The following is a 23432-nucleotide window of genomic DNA, read 5'->3' as shown; positions in this document are numbered from 1 at the left end:
AGTTTTTTTTTTTATTTCAAATTAACGTGTCTCGACAGCTTATGGTCATTGACACGGGTACAGTAGTTTACAACATTATACATATTTTATATAGGTATAGGTACAAGAATTTAATATGAACATTTTTTTTATAGAAAGGTTAGAACAATAAAGCTTATCACTATGCACTGTTTATATTAGCTGAAATAAACTTGTTTCTTTTAAAAATCTAAGAACACTGTCAAAACGGTTTGGAACACTGAGAATGTCTTTTAGATTTCCTTTTAGGCTGTGCTTGTTTCTGGAAGAGTCATACTGGCAGCAGTCCACTATCACGTGTTTGATGGTAAGGACGTTATTACAGTAGTGGCATACTGGAGGGTTTTCTGATGCCATAAGGTATCCATGTGTGAGACGTGTATGCCCTATTCGTAGTCGGTGAATAACTGATTTTTCTTTCCTGTTCATAGAGGAGATATTGACGCGAGATAAGTTGGGCTGAACTTCATGCAGCTTAGTTTTTGTTTTACTCCACAGGTCCGCCCATGAGCTGAGGATTTTTTGTTTTACCAATATTTTAAGATCCGTATGGATTTGGACCTCTTGGAAGGCTATGTCAGAAGAACATGCTGCTTTAGCGGCTTGGTCTGCTTTTTCGTTTCCCAATATACCAACATGAGATGGAGTCCAGATCATTATGACTTTTATGTTAGCAGAATATAGTTGGTTACAGATAGTGTGGATTTCCTGGACTAGTGGGTTTTTCGAGAAAATGCATCTTATTGAATAAATCGAGGAAAGAGAATCAGTGCAAATGGCGATTTTTATGCTTTCATTTGAAGTAGGACGGATTGAAGTCTTTAATGCTTGGAGTATTCCATATAATTCTGCGGTAAAGATACTACAACTTTTAGGCAATCGCACAGAGCTTATTGTCGTCGTCAGTGTGGACACAGCGGAGCCACAACAGTCTTTATTCTTGGACGCATCGGTGTATAAAATTTCATCAAATTGTGTTAAGTTGAGGATGTTTTGGAAGGATTTTCTAAGGATTAAGTTTGGGGTTTCTGTTTTGTCGAATCTGCATAAATCAGTATTGAAAATTGGAAGATTGTGCATCCATGGAGCTGTCTTGGGGGTATAAATAGAAGTAGTATTGGAGAGGTTGATGGAATCTAATAAAGGAGATAATATTTGTGGTAATGTGAGAGACTGATTGGAAGCGTTTACTGGGGGAGGTTCTATGGGATTGATTAGATTTATAACCGGGTTACTTGGGTTTGCTGATATTCTTACAAAGTATGAAAGTAGAAGCTGCTGCCTTCTTAGATGGAGTGGTGGCTCTGAAGATTCAACGCACAGACTTTCAGCGGGGCTTGATTTGAAAACACCGAGGCATAGTCGTAGGGATGTATTTTGAATCGTGTTTAGAGATTTTAGTAGGGAGCTACTAGATGTCATATAAAGAATACTGCCATAATCTAGCTTAGAGCGAATTAACGCTCTATATATTTTAAGAAGAGATTCTTCGTCAGCTCCCCAAGAGAAGCTAGCAAGAGATTTAAGTAAATTGATTCTTTGGGTACAGTTTCCTTTAAGTTTCTGAATATGCTGTCTCCAGATAAGCTTTTTATCAAAGGTGATACCAAGAAGTGTCAAATAATTAACTGTTTGTAAACGAAGTCCGTTTAGAGTTATAGAAGGTGGATTAGGTCTATGCTTTTTGGTAAAGTGAATTACTTTGGATTTAGGAGCTGAAAACACAAATCCAGCACGCGTAGACCAGGTGTCTATACTGCCTCGGCAGTATAATATAATATCATCAGCATATATCGAGTACATGACTGGTGGTTCTATATATGAGGAAAAGTCATTCATGCTAAGTAAAAATAAGGTAGTGCTTAAGACTGAGCCCTGAGGCAAACCGTTGTCCAAAGCGTGTGGTTTTGATATTTTTCCATTTGTTAATACTCTAAAATATCGACTTGTTAAAAAAAATTTTAAAAATAAATAAATGTTACCAGTTAAATTATATTCCGTTAGTTTTCTTAGAATTAGAGGTCTTTGTACAGTGTCGAAGGCACTTTGGATATCTAAAGTTACTGCTATGACTTCGCTTCTATTCGAAAATGCATTAACAATGTCAGTATGAAGTGTGACCAGGTTATCCATTGTACTTCGATTTGATCTGAAACCTGTTTGGAATGGGTCAAGAATATTATTTCTTTCTAGATACCATAGTAAGCGTTTATTGACCATCTTTTCTAACAGTTTACATAGTGAACAAGTGAGAGAAATTGGTCTATATATTTTAGAAGATTTGGAGGTGAGTCATTCTTTTTAATAGGAATTGTAGTTGCTTGTCGCCATAACGTTGGGAACTGGTTTTGAGACCAGATCTTATTATACAACTCTAGCAGTTTGAGATGTGTGTCTGGATGGAGATTTTTTAAGAATATTGATGGGATATCGTCAGGACCGGCTGCTGAGTTTTTCAATGAAGATATGGCTTCGTTTAATTCTAGGAGATTAAAAGGAAGATTCATAGAGCTGGTGTTAGAAAATATTTTGGGGCTGGAAATGTTGGTATCTGAGTTATTGGGAAGATTCGGAATATTTGACTTATCTGAAAAGTGAGAGGCAAAGATATCTGCAATATGTTGATCATCGGTAACTGTATGATCCTGCAGGGAGATGGCGGCTATTTTGCTGGATGTATTATGACCTTTCATACGTCTTATCTTTGACCACATTTGCGCGGGAGAAGTATCTTTTGTAATTGAACTAACGTATTGATTCCATGAGGCTTTCTTACTTTCTTTTAAAATACGCCTAGAATTCGCCCTAAGTTTTTTAAAATTTATTAAATCCGTGGTGGTACGGGTCTTCCGGAATTTATTTAATGCTTTTTTGCATTGTTTGACAGCTATTTTGCACGACTCATTCCACCACGGAACAGGTTTCTTGGAAGGATCAATCGCGCATTTACCAATACATTCCTCAGCAGATTCAGTTAAACAGTTATTTAATAGTTTTACATCTATATCTATATCATTGTTAAAAAGTAATTCATCGGTTTTTCCCTTAACAGTGGTTCTGAAAAGATCCCAGTTTGCTTGAGTAATTTTCCATTTTGTTATAATTCTTGAGGGCATTTTTGACTGGTCAGAGATAAGAATAGGAAAATGATTACTATCATAGAGACTGTTTAATGTGTACCATGAAAGTAAAGGAAATATTCCGGGATTACAGAAAGATAAATCTATGGAAGAGAAACTACCTGATTGGATGTGAAAGTATGTACTACTTCCTGAATTTAGTAAGTTTATATTTACGTTATTTAGGAAATTTTCGATTGTTTTACCTCTTCCAAATGTGTTTTCGGATCCCCACATAGTATTATGTGCATTAAAGTCACCTACTAAGATAAAAGGTGTAGGAAGCTGAGAAGTTAAATCTTCAAGATCGGAACTTATTAAACAGTAGTTTGGAGGGATGTATATGCAACAAATTGTAATTTTGTAGGGACACCAAGCTGTAACGGCTATAGCTTCGAGGTTTGTGTTTAGCGGAAATTCTTTATGGAAAATATCAGTGGAAACAAAAATTGATGCTCCACCACTGGCACGAAGTTGGGTAGTTCGAATATAGTGGTAACCTGTAAAATTTTTAAGTTGTCCGGAATATTTATCAGTAAAGTTTGTTTCTTGTAGGCATAGAAAGTCAGGAGAAGACTCAGATATGAGCTGTTCAAGGCGTGGACGACGGGGATAAAATTCACACTTCCATTGTATCAGTGTGAAGGTTGAAATTAATATGTAGAGTGTTTGGATGTTTGCGAGGTTTGTGAACTATCAGACAGGTATTCTTTATCACAAGCATCCTGGGAATTATCAAGACTGTTTATATTTTCAGAATCATCTGTTGCAGAATGTATTTTAGTTTTAATTTTTTTAATTAAGCGTGTAATTCTGATTTTTGTAGACCTATCTTTAAAATTAGGGTTTATTGATTGCAAAGTTAGAATGAGTGATTTATTATCTGTTGTGAATTTAAATGCTTCTGAGACAGGGTCACAGCTGCCGTAAGCGTTCTCGATAAAGGCAATTATATTATCAGGAGGAACTGCAAAAGCTTCTGGGTTTTGTTTATAGGCTTCGTGTATTGCTTGCTTGGAGTCAGTGGATAGACTGGGGTCGAGAGAAGAACTACGTTTTCGTTTCTTTTTTGTGTTGGAGGTGCTAGAGGAGCTAGGAACTGTTTGTTTGGGAGGAAACATAGTTTGTTCTGTTGCAGGGTTTTCCCCAGATTGAAGGTTCTTATCGCTTATAGATGATACAGATGAGCGTGGCCTTTTCTGTGAAAGATGAGAACTTAAACATAGTTTATCTGACTTTTCAGATATTGTATCATTTTCGCAATTCTCTGGGGAAGAAGACAAATAAAATAGATTTGTTTGGGAGGGAGATGATTCAGAATGAGATGGAAATTGTGTATTCTGTTGCTGTGACGTTGATTCGGTGGGGGGATTTGGGAGGACATGGGAAACAGTAGGATTTTCAGATGATAAGTTTTCAGATGAAGTATTGGGACAATTAGAAGCAACATGTCCTGATTGTTTGCATAAGAAACATTCCATTTTGTCCGTAGACAGAAAAATTCTAATATCATTACCTTCAAAAGGAATTAACAAGGAGGTGTGAAGCTCAAAATTATCAGAGGGAGGAAAAATATATACTTGACGGCGGAAGCTAAGGATGTGGGAGTATTCATTCATTCATTCAGAGATGTTCGAAATTAATATTCTTTTTGTTGGGGAGACAAGTTTACGAATACTTAAAATAAGGCGTCCGATTTGAACAGTTGGATGGGATTTCAAAAGTTGATCAACGAGATTTGAGTTCACTAGATATATGCAGATCCTATTGTTAAATATTCTGGATGCAAAGGAAATATTTTTTTGTCCGATGATGTCACCAATGGCTTTAACGTAGTCTAGAAGTTTAAGGTTTTCTTCTGCGTGAAGAACTATCGCCTGTTCTTTTTTTTGGGAAAGATGGTTTCGGTGTAGATTTTGCAGCGGTTACGTATGAAAGAGATGTAGTTGCTGGAATGTTGTTTGTAGCAGTTTGAAGGGCCATTGTTAAGGTAGAAACTGTAGGAGTATTGTTTATATTTGTACTGTTCATGTAAATACAGACAGTAACCTCGTTTTATTTCTCTTCTTTAACTAATTTTGCTATCCAAATTTGTATTAAAATCCATTGAATTGGATGGCCAGCAAGAACCAGCGTCTCTGGTATGCACTTTGTATAAATTAAATATAATTTATATGATTTATTAATATAACAAAAGCAATACGTACAAAACTTGTCCAGAAATCACTTTTCGAAATTACACTATTAAATCTAAATTAAACACTAATTACTACCGATAAGGCAAACCGGATTTTAATTGTACTTGGCACACGTCTTACTCGTTCGAGTGCTAGAACAGGAATGATACCAGTTTTACTTCTTCGGATAATGCACGTGTTGTTTGTACCTTATTTTTCTTGGAATATGGCTATTCTGTTTCTTAAAAACCTTTCACTAGTGAACAGTTATCCAAAGAGTAAACTTGTGCAATTTTTAAATTTAAAGCTATGGCTGAGAGATTTGTTAGATCTGTTTAAATTGTTACTGTGATTAATAATGGAATGAGTCAAAGAGAAGTGACCAGACAGCTTGGAGCCAGTCGTTAAATGGTCCAAAAAATTTACCAACGATTAGTAGAGACTGGATCTCATGAACTCCGAGATCAGGCCCGAGAAGAATCACGACGACCAGAGAAGACCGTTCTTTACAACGCACTTCTTTGCAAAATCGGTTCTTTACGGCTAGATCAATCCAAAACCGTTTTAAAAATGCTCAAGGGTGGACTTTAAGTACTTCTACCGTGAGAAGAAGGTAGAGGGAATCTGGTCTAAGGGCTTGCTGTCCAGCAACAGGACCTTTGTTAACAGCAGCACATCGACAACGCCGACTACAGTTTGCTAGAGACCACGAGCATTGGACGATAGAAGATTGGAAAAATGTTTTGTTTAGTGATGAGTCCAGGATGGTTCTTTATGGCTCAGATAATCGCATCAAAACATACAGAAGACGTGGGAAACGATATGCTACTTGTGTTCGACGAGTACGTGTTGCTTTTGAAGGAGGTTTGGTAATGTTTTGGGCAGGCATTTCATTCGAGGGCCATACTGATCTCATATTTATTGATAGAGGAGCGTTGAATGCACACCGATATATTACCGAAATTCTAGATGAACATGTAATGCCTTTTGCTGGGTTTAGTTGTTGTCCTTTGGGTACCACCACGGACGGACTAAGGCCTAGGCAACCTAAGTACGTGCCTAGGGCCCGTAATGTTAAGACCCGAAAATTAGGATTTTAATTTTGCAATTTTTATAATTAATTTTTAATTTTATTTAACAGAAAAACGTAATATTCATAATTATTGCTAAAACGTATTAAAATTATGCCAAATCGTTGAAGGATAAAGTCGACATGTGCGGCCGAGCGTTTGCGTGCTTATGCATCCACACCTGCGAGTGTCGATCCGATCGAGCCTCGCGTCTATTGAGCCTTACTATGCACGGGTTTAAAAAGTCAAACGTAGCTATTTAATTGATTTGTATTGAAAATTGTGCCTAGATTTGATTGCAAACATATATTGTTTTAAATTTATAGTTATTCTTCTTCTTCATGTACCATGTCAACTATGAGGTTCTTCTTCGTCCTGGACTGCGTTTGCCTGCTATTTTTCCTTGCATGATATTTTGTAGCAACCTATATTTGGGACCTCTCATTACATGTCCGAAATACTCCAGTTTTCTCTGCTTGTTGCTTTTTATGATCTTAGTAGTCTTGCTGAGACGTTCTAGTATTGTGGAGTTTCGAATCTTCTCGACCCAGAAAACTTTTAAAATTCTTCTATAGCACCACATTTCGAAAGCCTCAAGGCGATTTAGATCGATTTTATTTACAGTCTAGGACTCGACACCATAAAGGAAGACGAGAACACGTAGCAGCGAAGTAGGCGGATCCTCAGTGCCAATTTTAGGTCTCTGTTACATAACACCTTGGACATCCTTCTAAAAGCCGTTCTAGCCTGCTCTATCCTAGATCTAATTTCGCCGTGACTTTCTGCATTACAATTTAATTGCTGTCCAAGGTAAACGATTTTATCAACTGTAGTTATTAATTTCTGAAATGGCCTGGGTATCATTATGGATATTGAGGGTGCCTTTAGTTGTGTGCTCTACTTTTGATCCCATGTGTGATACTGCGGAAAGGCATGGGGTTGGCTGCAGCCTGGTCAGGTGGATCCGGGCGCTGCTTTCTCAGAGACAGATAGCTGAGTACCGAAACGGTTGTTGCGTTCAGGTGTCGGCATCTCGTGGTTGCCCTCAGGAAAGAGTTTTGTCCCCCTTTAGCGACTGCCCGAACAAGGTACGCCAAGATACGCAAGCCTAGATGACGTAGTTATACTGATTGAGGGCCTCTTCCCGGAAATGGTGCACGAGGTCGTCCAGGTGAGCCTCAGGCTCGTTGAGGAATGGTGCCGGGAGCAGGCACTCGGGGTTAATCCTGAGACGACTGCTGTGGTTCTGTTTACTCCGTGAAGGGCCATCCGGTTACCAAGTCAGTGAAATACCTAGAAGTGATCCTGGATTCTAAACTTTCATGACACGAACATCTCGACGTCAAGGTGAAGAAGTCCGCGGCAGCTTTCTGTGCGTGCAGAAGAGCTTTTTTATGCACTCGACTCTTATGCATTAATCTGTCAGGACGAGATCTTTGCGATACTGGTATGTGCTCAGGAGATAATAGGTAGGGCTTGCTTAGGTAAGACCGTCTCTATCTGCTCTGACAGTCAAGCAGCGCGAAGGGCTTTGGAAGCGCCTAAAGTCAGCTCTAAGCTGGTGCAAGAGAGCACTTGCTGATGTTGCGTTAATCAATAGTGTTAACTTGGTATGCGTACCGGGACACATAAGCGTGGAAAGAAACGAACGGGCTGACATCCTGGCACGACAGGGCTTATTTATTCTGCCGGTGGGACCCGAAACTGTGATTGGAGTGCCCTTCAGTACTGGTCGGGATAGTCTCAAAGAGCTTCTGTGGAGGTTCCAGGTCTCCTGGTCGAGTTCTGGAGGTCTAAGACAGCACATAGTGGGGCCATCCAAAAGTTTTACAGCCCAACTTCTCCTTCTAGACTTTAGAAGGTGCTCTTTGGTGATCAATATGTTTACCGGCCACTGTAGACTCAGGCGGTACATTCATCTGCTTGGATTGGCGGATAGCCCACGGTGCCGTCTTTATAATGAGGAGAAGGAAACCTTCTCACATGTCTTCTGGAAATGCCCGGCACTGGACTACCAGAGGTGGCAGATCCTGGGTTCGATCTTTATGCAACCGAGCTAAGTGAGGGATTTAGACTTAAAGAGACTTGTGGCTTTCTGTGAGGCCACAAGATTAGTAAAGGATTCGACGTTCAGACCGACAGGAAGGGCTTGAGAATAATTACAAAAAACGCCATTATTTTCACAAATTTCATCTGTTTAAACTCCAGATACAGCAAACGTGTCCGAAACTATTCTGCAAAAAACCAGCAAATAACCAATCAATTCTGATTGTGAAGATAAAACAAAAGGAGAAAATATAAATTTAAAATCTTGTCACAGTAATGATGAAACTAAAATAAGAGTTTTGTAAACTATATTGCATTATGGCCAGAATACTTGTCATAGGCCATACGAGAGTATTATATAAAAAATCCACCAAAATCAATAAATGGATCTTTCCAATCATCTTCTATTCATTTCCTGTAAGGTCAAATAAATCACAATAAAATTAACTATTGACTTCTTCTTCACAACAATTAATCGCGGGAAAAAATTAAAACAATTGGTTGGCTTAATACTTATTGTACTGTTCCGTCTGTAAATTATTTTCCAAGCAAACAACGCTAATGACAAAAGGGATGATTGACATCCATTGAACTAGAAAAACAAAAAATAAATCAAAAAATATTAAAGGGACGTACTTAAACGTCTGGTAGCCACTGGCGGATCCAAGGGGGTCATGACCCCTCCCAAACAAAAATAAATATCACTCAAATAATCCTAAAACCCATCAACTCTATAAGCAGGAAGTCAAGAGTTGAAATGATTTAAATTTAATATTTATTAATAGTATTATTATTTTTTTTATTAATATTTTTATCATGGTAAATTAAACATATGCGTAAGTAAGTTATGAATATTGCATTTTAATTTGTACTTTTCGCAAGAAAATCAGGACATTTTTATTTTGTATTAGGTATTTCTTATCTTCAGTTTTGTCTACGAATTGGTTGTTTGTAATTTGAATATGTATTATATTTGTTGAGACTATTGTGGTACATTTTATACTTTATCTATAATAAATATCAAAGTGAATATTGTTGTTGCATTAGCTCTGTCTGATATGTTAGTGAATACAAATAAAATAGTGATCTAGTGATAGCAATTTAACAATACATATTGAGAACTCTGTAAAATTACTTAATTCATTATTTAAAAATAAAAAGACGTAGAATTCAGGACTATTTTACGCCAAGATCAGGTAAAACAATAAACAATACTAATATTGATGATATGAGACCTAATACTTCTTCTTCAAATATTAATGATCCTACACATGACCCTCTGGAGAATACAATTAAGGTAATTATATATATCCTTTCTATGTTTTACGTATTATAGTCATTTTAAAATTGGATTGAATATGTATAAAAACATTCAATAATAATTCATATCTATATTAAATAAATCATAGCTTTTTGTGAGTATATATGTATAAAATGAATAAATAATTTGGACTTTTTAAGAGTCGTCAATATCACGATAGAGATGCCATTAACATGAAGTAAAGGAAATAGCTGAACACCTAGACATTGAATTGAAGATGCCTCGTATAGTTTCTCGTCAAACCTGTCGTCAAAACCAACCTGCTAACTCTTGCGAAGAATATTTCTGAAGATCTATTTATTTGCCCCTTTTAGACAATATCTTAACCTTGATTTAGAAGAACGACTTTCACCGGAAGTTTTGAATCTATTTAATCTTAGAGTTGTTTTACATAAACATGATAACACACCAGAAGATAAAGATGCATTAAAAAAAATTGTTGACACCTTCCAGTATATTATTGGACCATATTCCACTAGAACAAGAGTTTTCACTATGGATTCAAGAGTGGAATAGAGTCGTGCAAAATAATGGAAAACTTCCTAATTCTATTTTCAAAGTATTAAAAAACTGCGATATTCATAAGTATCCAAATATCAGAATATTTCTGCAAATATTAATTACACTGCCAGTCAGTGCAGCAACAGCAGAGTGCAGTTTTTCTACGTCTGAAGCGTCTACAGACTTGGCTTAGAAATAGAACTTCGGAAAAAAGGTTAACTGGTTTAGTGTTCATCAATGTGCATCCTGAAATGTCTCTATATGTTGATGCAATCATAGAGCGATTTGCTAAATCGGATAGACGAAAACAATACATTTTATAAAATTATATACTTAATCACGAATGTGTTGCTTGTGTGAGTCCATTTCCAAAGGTAAAAGAAATAATAAATTAGACTTACAATCAATTTAATTTAACTATCCAGACGACCGGTTTCGCTTTCTACAATATACACAGCATCTTCAGGTCTCGATACAAAGTTAAATAAATGCTGAAATAATAAACCCATATTAGGGTGTTGTCTAATAAAGATAAACAAAGATAGATGATATAAATTATATAAATTACAGTAATTATGCCAATATTACATGTCTGTAGTTTTTCAAAATGAATAAAATGTTTAAGCAGACAAGGTAAGACCCACAAATTGGTAAAATAGTCTATTAAACTGTAATAAATTAATAAATGAACAAATAAACAAAACATTACTTACATGCCGGTACTCTATTAATTGATGGTTGAAAGAACATGGTTCAAACTATCCTGTATTGTTGATTGGAGAACTCAAGTCTGCTATTGTAATTGTTTGACAGTAAACGGGGAAGTTCTTGAGGAGACAGATTTTATCCAATGAAGTAGAGATAGGTGTAATGTAATTGTTTGTTTGATGAAAGTAATGTTCTATACCATTGAGTTATTTAAAAGTTATTTATATTTATTCTAGAGATATATTTATGAAATGTGTGTTATTTATTGAGATTTTTATTTTTTTTTTTCATTCATTGTCTCATTCATTGTCTCACAACTGTCACCTTCAAAAATAAAAATCTCAATAAATAACACACATTTCATAAATATATCTCTAGAATAAATATAAATAACTCAATGGTATAGAACATTACTTTCATCAAACAAACAATTACATTACACCTATCTCTACTTCATTGGATAAAATCTGTCTCCTCAAGACCTTCCCCGTTTACTGTCAAACAATTACAATAGCAGACTTGAGTTCTCCAATCAACAATACAGGATAGTTTGAACCATGTTCTTTCAACCATCAATTAATAGAGTACCGGCATGTAAGTAATGTTTTGTTTATTTGTTCATTTATTAATTTATTACAGTTTAATAGACTATTTTACCAATTTGTTGGTCTTACCTTGTCTGCTTATAGATTTTATTCATTTTGAAAAACCACAGACGTGTAATATTGGCATAATTACTGTAATTTATATAATTTATATCATCTATCTTTGTTTATCTTTATTAGACAACACCCTAATATGGGTTTATTATTTCAGCATTTATTTAACTTTGTATCGAGACCTGAAGATGCTTTGCATATTGTAGAAAGCGAAACCGATCGTCTGGATAGTTAAATTAAATTGATTGTGAGTAAGTCTAATTTATTAATTCTTTTACCTTTATATACTTAATATTTGCTTATCTTATTCTTATAGTATTTTTAATCATTGAACTTTTATTTACTACTCGTTGCCGGCTGTTGCTGACAATTCGTGAGAAAAATTTCAATACCGAGCAAAAAAATATTTCACTCACTTGTAGCCTAATATGCCTTATTATAGAAATAACTATTCTTATATTTTATTATGTTTTTTGTTCAATAAATTAATTTAAATAAAATGCTGTTTACACTTCTTCTTAAGGTTCCTTCTTCATTACGGAAGGGTGGCTATAACTACAGCAAATTGCTCTCTATTTTGAGCTGTTCTTAGTATCGAATGTTTGTCCATGCCTGTCCAGTCTCTTACATTCTTCAGCCAGGAGCATTTTCTTCTTCTCAGACCTCTTTTTCCTTCTACTTTCCCTTCCATTATGAGTCGTAGAAAGTTATATTTTTCTCCTCTGTAAATATGTCCTAGATAACTCGTTTTCTGTTGTTTACAATATATAGGAGTTCTCTCTCAGTCCTTATTTTTCTCAGCATCTCGTTGTTGGTCACGTGCTCTGTCCACGAAATCTTTAGCATCATTCGAAAAACACACATTTTAAAGGCATCTATACGCCTCATACAGAGTCCATGTTTTTACTCCATATAGCAATAAGGAATAAATGAATGTTTTCACCAATTAATATCGGATATCCAACGATAAGATAGAGTTTATTAGGAATGTTTAATACATTCATTAATGTTTACACTTACATTGAGTTAGGTATTACATTTAAATTACTTAACTTTGATTTATACTTATTTATCCTTGGTTTTTTCTTGATTTTGTAGCCATAGGATAGGTGAGTTTAAATTAATTATCTTTAAAATACCTAGTTTAAATTGACAGTCCTTGGTTTTTCAGTATTTATATTTTAATCACTTTCCTTTGATTTAATAGTCTTGTACACTTGATTTTACTCTCATAGAGTATGTGGGTTTAAAGTATTTTTTTTTGTTTAAGTTTAAGACCCCTTAATGTTGTACCCTTCTTTGCACCCGTGGGGTATTTGGGTTTTAATAACTTCTCATGGGTTTAGTATATCGCTTAAAATAATTATTTTACAACAAATCATATCAATCGTAAAGGTGCAAAAATCTAAAATCAAAATCACTCTCAAGGCCCATGACCCCCCTCCGCCCGCGACAAAAATTTCTGGGGATCAGCCGCAGAAAGGTGCAAAAATCTAAATACTATATCAAAATCACCCTCAAGACCCATGAAGTGGATCCGCCACTAGTGGTAGAGACAACCAAAGTTATTTCTTCATGCTGTTTATCGTTTCTGGTGAAAAATAAGAGTTTTTAGTAAAAATAATGGAAAATATATAGGTGCTTTGGAATATTTATAGGAGTTCGGTCCATTTTTGCTGGAACACTTGAAAAAATATGCACTGCAGCAAAAACTGCGGAAGCGGTACTATAAAATATTTTTATCGTCTACAATATATCGATACACCAAAGCAACAGTTGGATATCGTAATTTTCGATGTACTAAGAAAACGCGCAAAATGTATTTTGCTAAAGGAATAACTATTCATAACTTTCTTATCATACAGCATTTATTTTTTTAAATATAACTTATAAAGTGAGTACTATACTCTGTCAAATAATAAGTGAAATGACTCATAATCGTGATCAGTTGGGTTTTTCGAATCTTTTAGCTATCGGCAATAAATGTTAAAAGGACGTTTTAGATTAGTTACCAGTACTTTTGTGAAAAATTGTAGGTACTAAAATTTTTAACAAAATCACTCACTGTTGCACAGAAATGCTGCTGAAAATATATTGCAATAAAAGTAGATATCTCACTGTTAAACAATATATTTAGAAACAATTTTAACAATATCTGATGAATAATCGGTAGAACTCAATCTAATGGGTGTTAAAAACAAGCTTGTATGTCGGTACTAATCTCATACTATATTCGGTCTCTTTCTGTTAGCAGAACAACCTCATACTGTTCTTTTCGCACTAATTATGCGTGCTATATGGAGTTTTCAGATTACCACAACTGTATATATATATATAAATATATATATATATATATATATATATATATATATATATATATATATATCCCTAAACCACTTTCCATCCAAAAACCCAACATCTTTCTACCTTCTATCAAAAGTGTCACTGACAAGATCAATAGAACTCTTAACCCCCTAAACATCAAAACCATCTTCACTACTCTTTCCAAATTGTCCCATCTTGTCGGATCCGTAAAAGACCGAATCCACAATGAGTACCATGGTATCTACGAGATACCTGGACAAACTGACAAATCCATAACCGTATTTACAAACATTCTATATCTGCCAAACATTTCGATACTACTTCAGCCATAGCCCAACATCATATTCAGACAGACCACAAAACAGATTTCGAAAAAGCAAAAACCATCGCTCCCATCCGCTCCTTAAAATCGAGAATCATTTGTGAAGCCATCGAAAGTGAAAAACGGCCTAACAGCTTAAACACACGCGATGACTCTAAACGACTGCCGGCAACATGGCGACCGCTGAACGGTGTCCAAATAACAAAGCATTAGAAAATACCCATACTGATTAAAAACAAAACGTTGTCAACGCGGTACTGGTAAACATAGCTTCGGCGGTTAACCGGGCGTGACAATCCTCCATATTTGGTTCTTTTCGCGGCAGTTTATGTCGAAATGAGTTCAAGTCAAGAGTATTTGTGTGAGGATCTATTAAAAAAAACCAAAAAACAAAAGAAAATTGGCCAAACTGCAGATGTAATAAAAAAGTTGAGGTTGCAGCCTTACTAGTTAGGAGATGATTGTAAGTGTAGAAGATTTAAGTTTTTTGAAAACACTACTGCTTAAGAAAGGCAAAATATACTTAACGCATTCAATCAACTAAGATCAATAGATGCTCAAAACATTTATTTAGCTGGCTTGATTGCTGTATTGTCTGTTGTAAGACGAAGAAAACGACAAATTTACGCTATAGAGTACGAGTAAAGAGGAAAACATAATAGAAGACATATATGTGTGCAGTAGTGCCTTTACTGCAATGCATGGTGTCACTAGATCCAAGTTGTTCCACATTCGAACCTCACTAAAAACTTTCGGAATTGCTCCTGTCGACAAAAGAGGAAAGCATTATTCGAAACATCATCAATTAACTTCTGATTTGAGTACCCAGATTCAGCAACATATTGCTTTATTTCGGGGCAGGTTGAATCATTATAGCATTTACTTCAAAAAAGTATATTTAACTGAAGAGTTGAATATTATGAAAATATCAAATGTTTAAAGAGAAATGTTCTGCTGCATCTGTTTCATATGACACCCACCGAAATATTTTTAATAGCAAGTTTATTATTTCATTTGGATACCTTAGGGCAGATACCTGTAGCAAGTGTGATGAGTGTCATGCAAAAATCAAAAAAACTCGTGCCCAAGTTTTCTATGATAAAAAATGAGCTACCCGAATAAAAGCTAGGAGAACTTTTGAATATAAATCAATTGTCATGGACTAGCAGAAAAACATGTCGCTACCCAACATCAGCATTAACGATGTTTATTGTAGGAGACAACTTTCTATGTTTTCGTTCAACATTCACGTACCGTCTTCAGGAAAATCCTGTTTTTTTTAGATCAGGAATATGTGTCAAGGAAAGGATCCGAAGAGGTATCATCGTTTCTGTTCTTCTTTATTTTCAATGAACTACCAACAGAAGTCCGTCATCTTCACATTTTCTGCGACTCAGCTGGAGAACAAAATAAAAATTTCACAGTTGTTCGGCCACTTCATTATATTGTCCACGATATAAAGCGTCTAGATAATATTCAAGTCACATTCCCCATCAGAGGACATTCTTGTCTAAAATGTGATGAAAACATGGGATAAAAAAAATTGAAGACTAGGATGGAACTACCCGTAGATTGGATAAATGTGTTACAAGATGCAAGAAAAAAGCCTAAACCGTTTAAAGTTAAAGACGTGGTCCAGAAATTAACGAAACATTTGAGTACTTTCGTGAAAGAAAAATTCATTCGTAAGTGTCCAATAGCTCCGCAGCAAGTAAGAGAACTTCGAGTGATGAAAGAAAAAAGCGGATTGGTTTTTTATCAAACCACTTATAATGGCATTTGGGAAAGTAAGCAAATAACTAGATCTTGAAAGCCATTAAACTACATCTTGCTTTTCTACATGACCAACCTGCTTCAGTATGTTATGATGGATTCACCAACACAAGCGTTAAACTCTTTTTGGCTTCCGAAGGACTTCCAACTAAGACTAAAGATCTACAAACAATCCTATAATTTAACGATGCCTATGGAATTGGTCCAATGTGGAAGCTGATCTTGCTTCTTTTAGGTTGGAAAAGAATTATTCACCTACAAAAATCAAGGGAAAGTCACCGAAACTACTATTCCGTTAACTCTCCAAAACGAAATTTTTAAATAATAGGACGTGTTCTGTGGGACTAGAAACCTCAAATTATTATAGTGATGACAACTTTAGCATGGTTCTGATTAATATTCGCTCTATAAGATATAAAGCAGATGAATTATTGTTTCTAAAGGAATTAGGATTTCCCCCGATAGTTGCGATCGTCCCAGTTTAGCTCATGGTGGCAACCTAATTCTTTCTACAAATAATGATTTCTCTCCTATAATAAAAGATGACTTTCTGTTGAATGAATTCTTTTTAAGTTCTTATTGGTTTATAACAAGAATCTTAATCTATACAATCTTTGCATTTATAGATCACCTGATTCTTCCATGGAACCATTTTTTCAGAACCTGTTAAAATTGTTAGACGACTTGCCCAATAAAAGCAGAAAGATTCTATACGGTGACTTGAATATTAAATACGTTGTTGCTTGTGCTACCCAATTATTCTTGGTCAATATATTCGAATCGTATGGTTTCACAATGCACGTTAATTCTCCTACAAGAATTACTAAAACAACATCTACCATAATTAATTATATTGTATCAGATTTCTCACCCCTTGATGTACGTTCTACAATTATTATTGCAGGACTCTCTGACCATGAAGCGGTATATACCAAGTTTAACACTCTTAACAAACAATCCTCAAAAACCCAACATTTAGGTAAGATGTTTTCCACTCAGAACTTTCGTAAATTTCAAAATTTGTGCTTGACTTCTGCGTGGCACTTTCCCTGTGTGGACGTGGACTATAATTTCGTCTGGGACGTCTGGAAAGCTCTAAAAATGTTGGAAGGAAAACTTGGTCCATAATAAAGGATCTTCGAAATAAAACTAACACAGCTCAAAAATGTCTCTTCCAAACCCTGAAAATCTAAATGAATACTTCGTTAATGTAAGTAAAAATATAACATTAGCCATTTTGCCACAACAAGATCCTATTTCCTATCTCCCCAATTCAAAACAGGTCTCGAATTCATTCTTAAGTCCAGTTGATAAAACTGAACCGATCCAAATAATCAGTAGTATCAAAAGCAACTATTTCTGTAGTACTGATCTGATATCCATAAAAAATTTCTTAAATCTCCCAAATAATGTGTTGGAAATCCTGGTCTCACTAATTAACGATTCCTTTGAAAAAGGTATATTTCCAGAGGGCCTAAATACAGCGATTATTATTCCTCTTCATAAGGGTGGTGAAAAATCTAATGTCTGAAACTATAGACCTATTACCTTACTACCGGTAATATCCAAAATTATTGAAAGACTTATAAAAGCCCGACTTATATCCTTTCTCGTTGAAAACAACAAACAATTTTATAACAAAGTCAGTTCGGCTTTTTATCTAATAAATGTACCAGCGATGCTATGTTTTCTGAATTGGTTCCAATCTTACTTGAGGAATAGGAAACAACTAGTCACAAAAGCATTGTATGTGTAGTACCACAAGGTTCAGTACTGGGTCCTCTATTTTTTCTTATCTTTATAAATGACATCACTAACTTAAAAATCGATGGAAAAAATTTTCTTTTTGCTGATGAAACCAGTATTACCTGGAGGAACTCTAATATTGTAACTCTTCATGCAATTATAACTTCTGATCTACTTAAAATAAAAACCTGATCCGACTCTAATTTACTCTCTTTTAACGTGGATAATACAGTAGCGTTATCCTATAAAGGAGCTCTTCAACCCGTGCTTCTTAATAACAGCCAGATTAGTATCGTTGATTAAACTATAGTCGTGAAGAAACTAGCCTCAGCCTGCTATGCAATAAGATCTGTTTCGAAAAAAATCAATTTAGCATCTTCCAAAATAACATACTTTTCTCTGTACGAGTCTCATCTTCGATATGGTCTTCCTTTTTGGGGTTCTAGTGCAGCTGCCCATTCTGATGTTATTTTCAAATTACAAAAAAGAGTAATACGGTATCTTTTTGGCCTCAGTAGAGTAACACATTGCAGAAGCTACTTCAAAAATTACGGGATTTTAACTCTTCCCTTTTTATATATTCTAGAAACTGTTTGCTTAATTCGTAAACATCTACATGTTTTTTCAGCAAGACCTAATCATGACTACTCCACCAGAAATTCAAGATTTGATGTGTGTTTGCCGATCCCGTCCACTGAGTCAGTAAAGAAATCTATATTATATTCGGCAAAAAAATTAGACAACCATCTCCCTTTGCAACTTAAAGTTACAACTTCTTTCCTTAAGTTCCGTAAATTGAAAAAAGCCTATCTATCTGAAAGACCATATTATTCAGTGGCAGAGTTTCTTAACGAATAACTAAGAAATTACAGTACGTTTAAGTAAAAGCAACTAAAGTATTTTTATATATATTTGGGTATCACATGCAGCAGCTTAAACTTATTCGTAAACTAGTTCGTAAGGTTGTATTATGCAATTTTCAATTTAATGAAATTTTGTGGATTGTATATTTTATTATGTTTTATTTTGTGATATTGACGATTTATGTAGTTTTAGTAAATTTTAATTGTTATTGTTATTTTTTTGACTTTTATAAGCTTTGTCCATAAAATTGTACAATTTTCAGTGACAAGAAAACACATTTCTATTCTAGATCAATAAAATCTGTTGTTCCTACCAAAATGAAAGACGGCGAATTTAAGCTACCAAGTCAAGCATGCCATGCACCATTAACAGTTTCCCAAGCTAAGTATAACGATTAACGATAAGTGTTAAAACGATTTTGTCTTCCAAATGCTAATGAATTTTATGAAACTGCTATACAAATGAAGCGTCTCTATGCAAGCTTGTGTCGAAAATGGACATCGTTGGTTTTTAACAAGTTATTTGCAACGTTAACGTGTTTTTATTTTTTATCAACTAGAATCTAATAATCCTAAGTTCAAATTCTTTTGTTTGGATATTAACAAAATAGTAATAAAATACTTAAAAATATTATCATGTAGTTTTATGTATGTCTAAGATTGTAACAAGTGGTTTGGTAACGTTAATTAGCTTTTTTCTGTAAGTTACTTTTGTGACATCGTTTGTTTTTCCCCTTACCTTTCATATGTATGTAAATATTAAGTGTCCCTTACATCCCAGTCAATACAGGTGATAGGGTGTTGCCATTTTAATGGGAGATAATAAAAATCAATAAAGACAAACAGATAGTGAAAATAAAAAGACGAACAAAATTGGCACGTGCTTCCTTTAGTAGACTCAGCTGTATATTGAAAAATAAAAAGTATTTGAAACCGAATCTGTTCAACCAATATATTCTTCTCATCCTTGCATACGGATGTCAAACATAGATATTCATGAGAGTTAATATTTGGACAAAATTGAGAAGACCAAGCAGTGATGGGAGAATAAAGGATCATTATTATACTGCCAGATAACAGGAAGAATACTGTTTAAGAAATTTCATAAAAGTTAAAAATAACACTATTAGACTAAAATTAGAGAGATGAAATAATGTTGCAGAGTGGAGGCTTATGTACAACATTAGATTCTCAAGGCCAAAAATTGTTTTGAACTTTTAATTTTCTTCTGAAAAGGTTGAATTTGTTATATCGTTTAATTGTAATAAGGTATTTAATTAATAACATACATTTTTTTGTTTCTGTCCTGAATACTTTTATGGAATACTAAATTAATAATTCTATTTCATACAGTTTTAAGTAAAGTGACGTATTTTCTTTGGTAATGTAGCTAAATATGTAAAGAATTTCCGCATTCTACAGGTGTTAGAAAATTTAAAAACCGATACAGAAAAGCTATTTAATCGTATTTACTTTTAGATCTTTATTTAGAGTAAAAAAACATTTGATAGAAAAGAATACTACAATAAAACTAGTAAATAGTTAAGCAATATATGAACGAGAAATTTTTTTAACGAGTTATACTTAAATTTACAACTAAAGTCGTGAAAAACATTATTATACCTAAATAATCCATAAACAAAATAAATGGCACCAAAATTTTTAATTTAACCTTGTCACTCCAAAAAACTATTTACTTTTGTATTTTTAAGTTATCGTCCTTGTTAGTTTTCTTATTATTTTCTAAATAATTAAACACATTTTTATTGTGATGTATTTGTTTATAAAAATATCGCAATCAACATCATCAATTACTACTTCCTCTCAAAACAGTAACAACGTTCAATATTTGTTATTTATAATAATAATTAAGATAGATGTTACAAAACACACAAGTATAAATCAAGTCTAATTAACAAAATGCTCGAGGTATGTATCTTGTCTTCCAAAAATTTAAATTATTTTTGACCGGGCTAAAATTTAAAGTAAACTAAAAATATTTTGAACTTAGTAAAAATCAAGTCCAGCGCAATCTCCCGAATTATCTTTATTATAGAATTGAAATACGTAAAAAGAGCAATAAATCATAATTTAGAAAGATTATACTTGCTTGATACTACTCGTAGAATGTAAATAATCGTGTTTTAAAAACAACTTATGAGATGAGATTCACATAAAAGTTATCATAACCTACCTCTTTTTCGGAGTTTAGGTATATTTGCAACACTGATGCATTTTTATAACACGCACAAATCACTTCTATAATTTTATTAGAGTTCAAATAGATCAATTAATTGCCATTTTATTAGTACCTACTCTTAATTCAAATACGAGCGCATGTGACAAACACAGCACATAAAAACATCACAGATCGTGTGTCTCGGTTTTAAAGATTCAAACACACTGGCTTTAGTTGCGCCTGATCGTCTACAACCAGAAGAACACGTGCGATTGCGTCAGCAACTTCGTTAAAGGTCGGAAGGTGGCGGTATGTGTAGCGAGAACTCTGAATGTTTGAAAGATAAATAGTATGGCAATGCTTGTAGTGGAGTAGAGGCTATGTTGAATAGATGGCGTTGATAAGATACATAAAAAACAATAATATTTAAATAATTTATCAAAATACAGGAGCGCTATGATAATTTCAAATTTTTAATAACTACCTATTTTATTAAAGACAAATTATTTATACTTATGTAGGCATAAATTATTCAAATGATTACAATCAAGTTAATATAAAAATATGTGTACCTACCTAAGAAATTAGGAAAAATGAATATTGATATAAAATAAATTTCATAATGAAACTTATAATTTTAGTACAATGTGTATGTACTTGTTTTATGTAAACGCCCTTCAACCCATTGCCTTATAAATAAATTTGAAAATTTTTAAGAGCTAGACCAAGGACCTATCTGCTAAAAGTGTATTTTGAGAAACAAGCATTCAAAGAATTAACATCCATACCTAAGGCGAACCAACATTTGCATTGTTTAACTGTTTTAGTTTTAAGAACAGTTTGAACACCTTTGGTGGAAATGGAATCAAAAAACAAGCCGGATAGAAAAAATAACATACAATACAGAACCAACTGGTTCAAAAAACTAGCTGAAGAAAACACAATGACGGACCGAGAAATAAAACAGGCACAAAACAGGGACATGAGCAGATCTAAAGATAATAACACAAACGGAAGTAAAAACAAATTGAAGTACAACTTAAACACAGAAAAGAACAAAACAATTTGGAAAATGGCATCATGGAATGTGAGAGGTATAAATGGGAAGGAAATAGAACTGGCTGAAGAAATTAGAGATAAGAACATTGAAATAGTAGCTATAACAGAGACAAAAGAAAAAGGAAAAGGATCAATAATATTAGAAAACGGAATGTTACTAATATACAGTGGAGTGGAAGAAACGAAGAGAGCTCAGGCAGGAGTAGCGTGCATGATAAAGAAGGAGAGTATCGACAAAATAAAAAATTGGATATATTACAACGAAGGTATACTAAGAGTAGACATAGATATGGATACAGAGGAAACCAATACAAACCTAATCATATGCTATGGACCAGATGAAGACGCAACAAAAAGCGAAAAGAATGAATTCTGGGACAAATTACAAGAAGTGATAAATGATTGTACAGAGAAAATTGTGATCACAGGAGACATGAACAGTAGAGTGGGGAAAGAAACAGAAAAATGGAACAATGTCATCGGACCTTATGGGGAGGAAAACTAAACAAAAATGGAAAATTACTACTCGAATTCTGTCTAGACAATAACCTGGTGATTATGAACACACACTTCCAACATAAAAGGATACACAAGATCACAAGAGAAGTCAAATCAAGAGACGAACAATCAATTATAGACTATACTATAGTGCAAAAAACAGAGAAGAACTGGATAAGAGACGTAAGGGTAAAAAGGAGTTACGAAATTTTTAGTGACCACTATCTACTAGAAACCACATTCAAAAGCAAAAGAAAAGAAATAAAAAGAAATGAGAACAAAAACAGAAAACACAAAGAAATAATATAAATTTATAAACTAAGGGAAGAAACAACGAGAATGAGATACTCAGAAGGAGTAGATAAAGAGATGGACAATGAACATGAAATAACAGAAACAATAGAAGAAGAATGGGGAAAATTTAAAAATGCGATGATAAAAACAGCTAAATCAATATGTGGAACCACAAGAAATAACAACAGAGGGAAACGAACATCTTGGTGGAACGATGAAGTGAAAAGAAAAATAAAAGAAAAGAAGAAATTATGGAAAGACTACATACAAGACAAAACACAACAAAAATATGAAAATTATAAGAGACAAAGAACAAAAGTTAAAGAAATAGTTAAGAAAGAGAAAAAGACAAGTTGGGAAAAATTCGTGGAAAAAATGGAAGAAAACGTAAAATTATTTTACAGAACACTGAAAAACCTAAGAAGCAACAAAGAACCGAAACTGAAACAAATAATGAATAAGGAAGGAACAATAATAAACGACGATAAGACAATAATGAAAAGATGGAGGAAACATTTTAAGCTGATACTGAATGGAAATCAAGCGAATACAATGGAGAAGGAAAGCCATAACAAGAGAGTATCCATGAGAAACACGGAAAATCCAGAAACTATAGAAAAAGAAGAACTGGAAGAAGCAATAAGAAAGATAAAGATTGGAAAAGCACCAGGAAGCGATGAAGTAGCACCAGAAATGATGAAATACATAGGAGTAAAAGCAAAAGAAAAATTGTTATACATATATAACCTAATAT

At 34.1% G+C, this 23432-nt stretch overlaps 1 protein-coding gene across 1 annotated transcript in view; it reads right to left on the bottom strand.

Moving 5' to 3' along the window:
* Pde8 (phosphodiesterase 8) overlaps positions 1-21066 on the bottom strand; it is a 1030175-nt gene extending 1009109 nt beyond the window's left edge. The window contains exon 1 of the mRNA XM_072540201.1: positions 20843-21066. The gene's annotated coding sequence lies outside the window, so the exon portion shown is untranslated. The remainder of the gene's footprint in view (positions 1-20842) is intronic.
* Positions 21067-23432: the final 2366 nt, after the last annotated feature.

The sequence above is a fragment of the Diabrotica undecimpunctata genome, chromosome 8, assembly GCF_040954645.1.
Source record: "Diabrotica undecimpunctata isolate CICGRU chromosome 8, icDiaUnde3, whole genome shotgun sequence".
Taxonomy (NCBI): Eukaryota; Metazoa; Arthropoda; class Insecta; order Coleoptera; family Chrysomelidae; genus Diabrotica; species Diabrotica undecimpunctata.
This window is presented reverse-complemented; position numbering and strand designations above follow the sequence as displayed.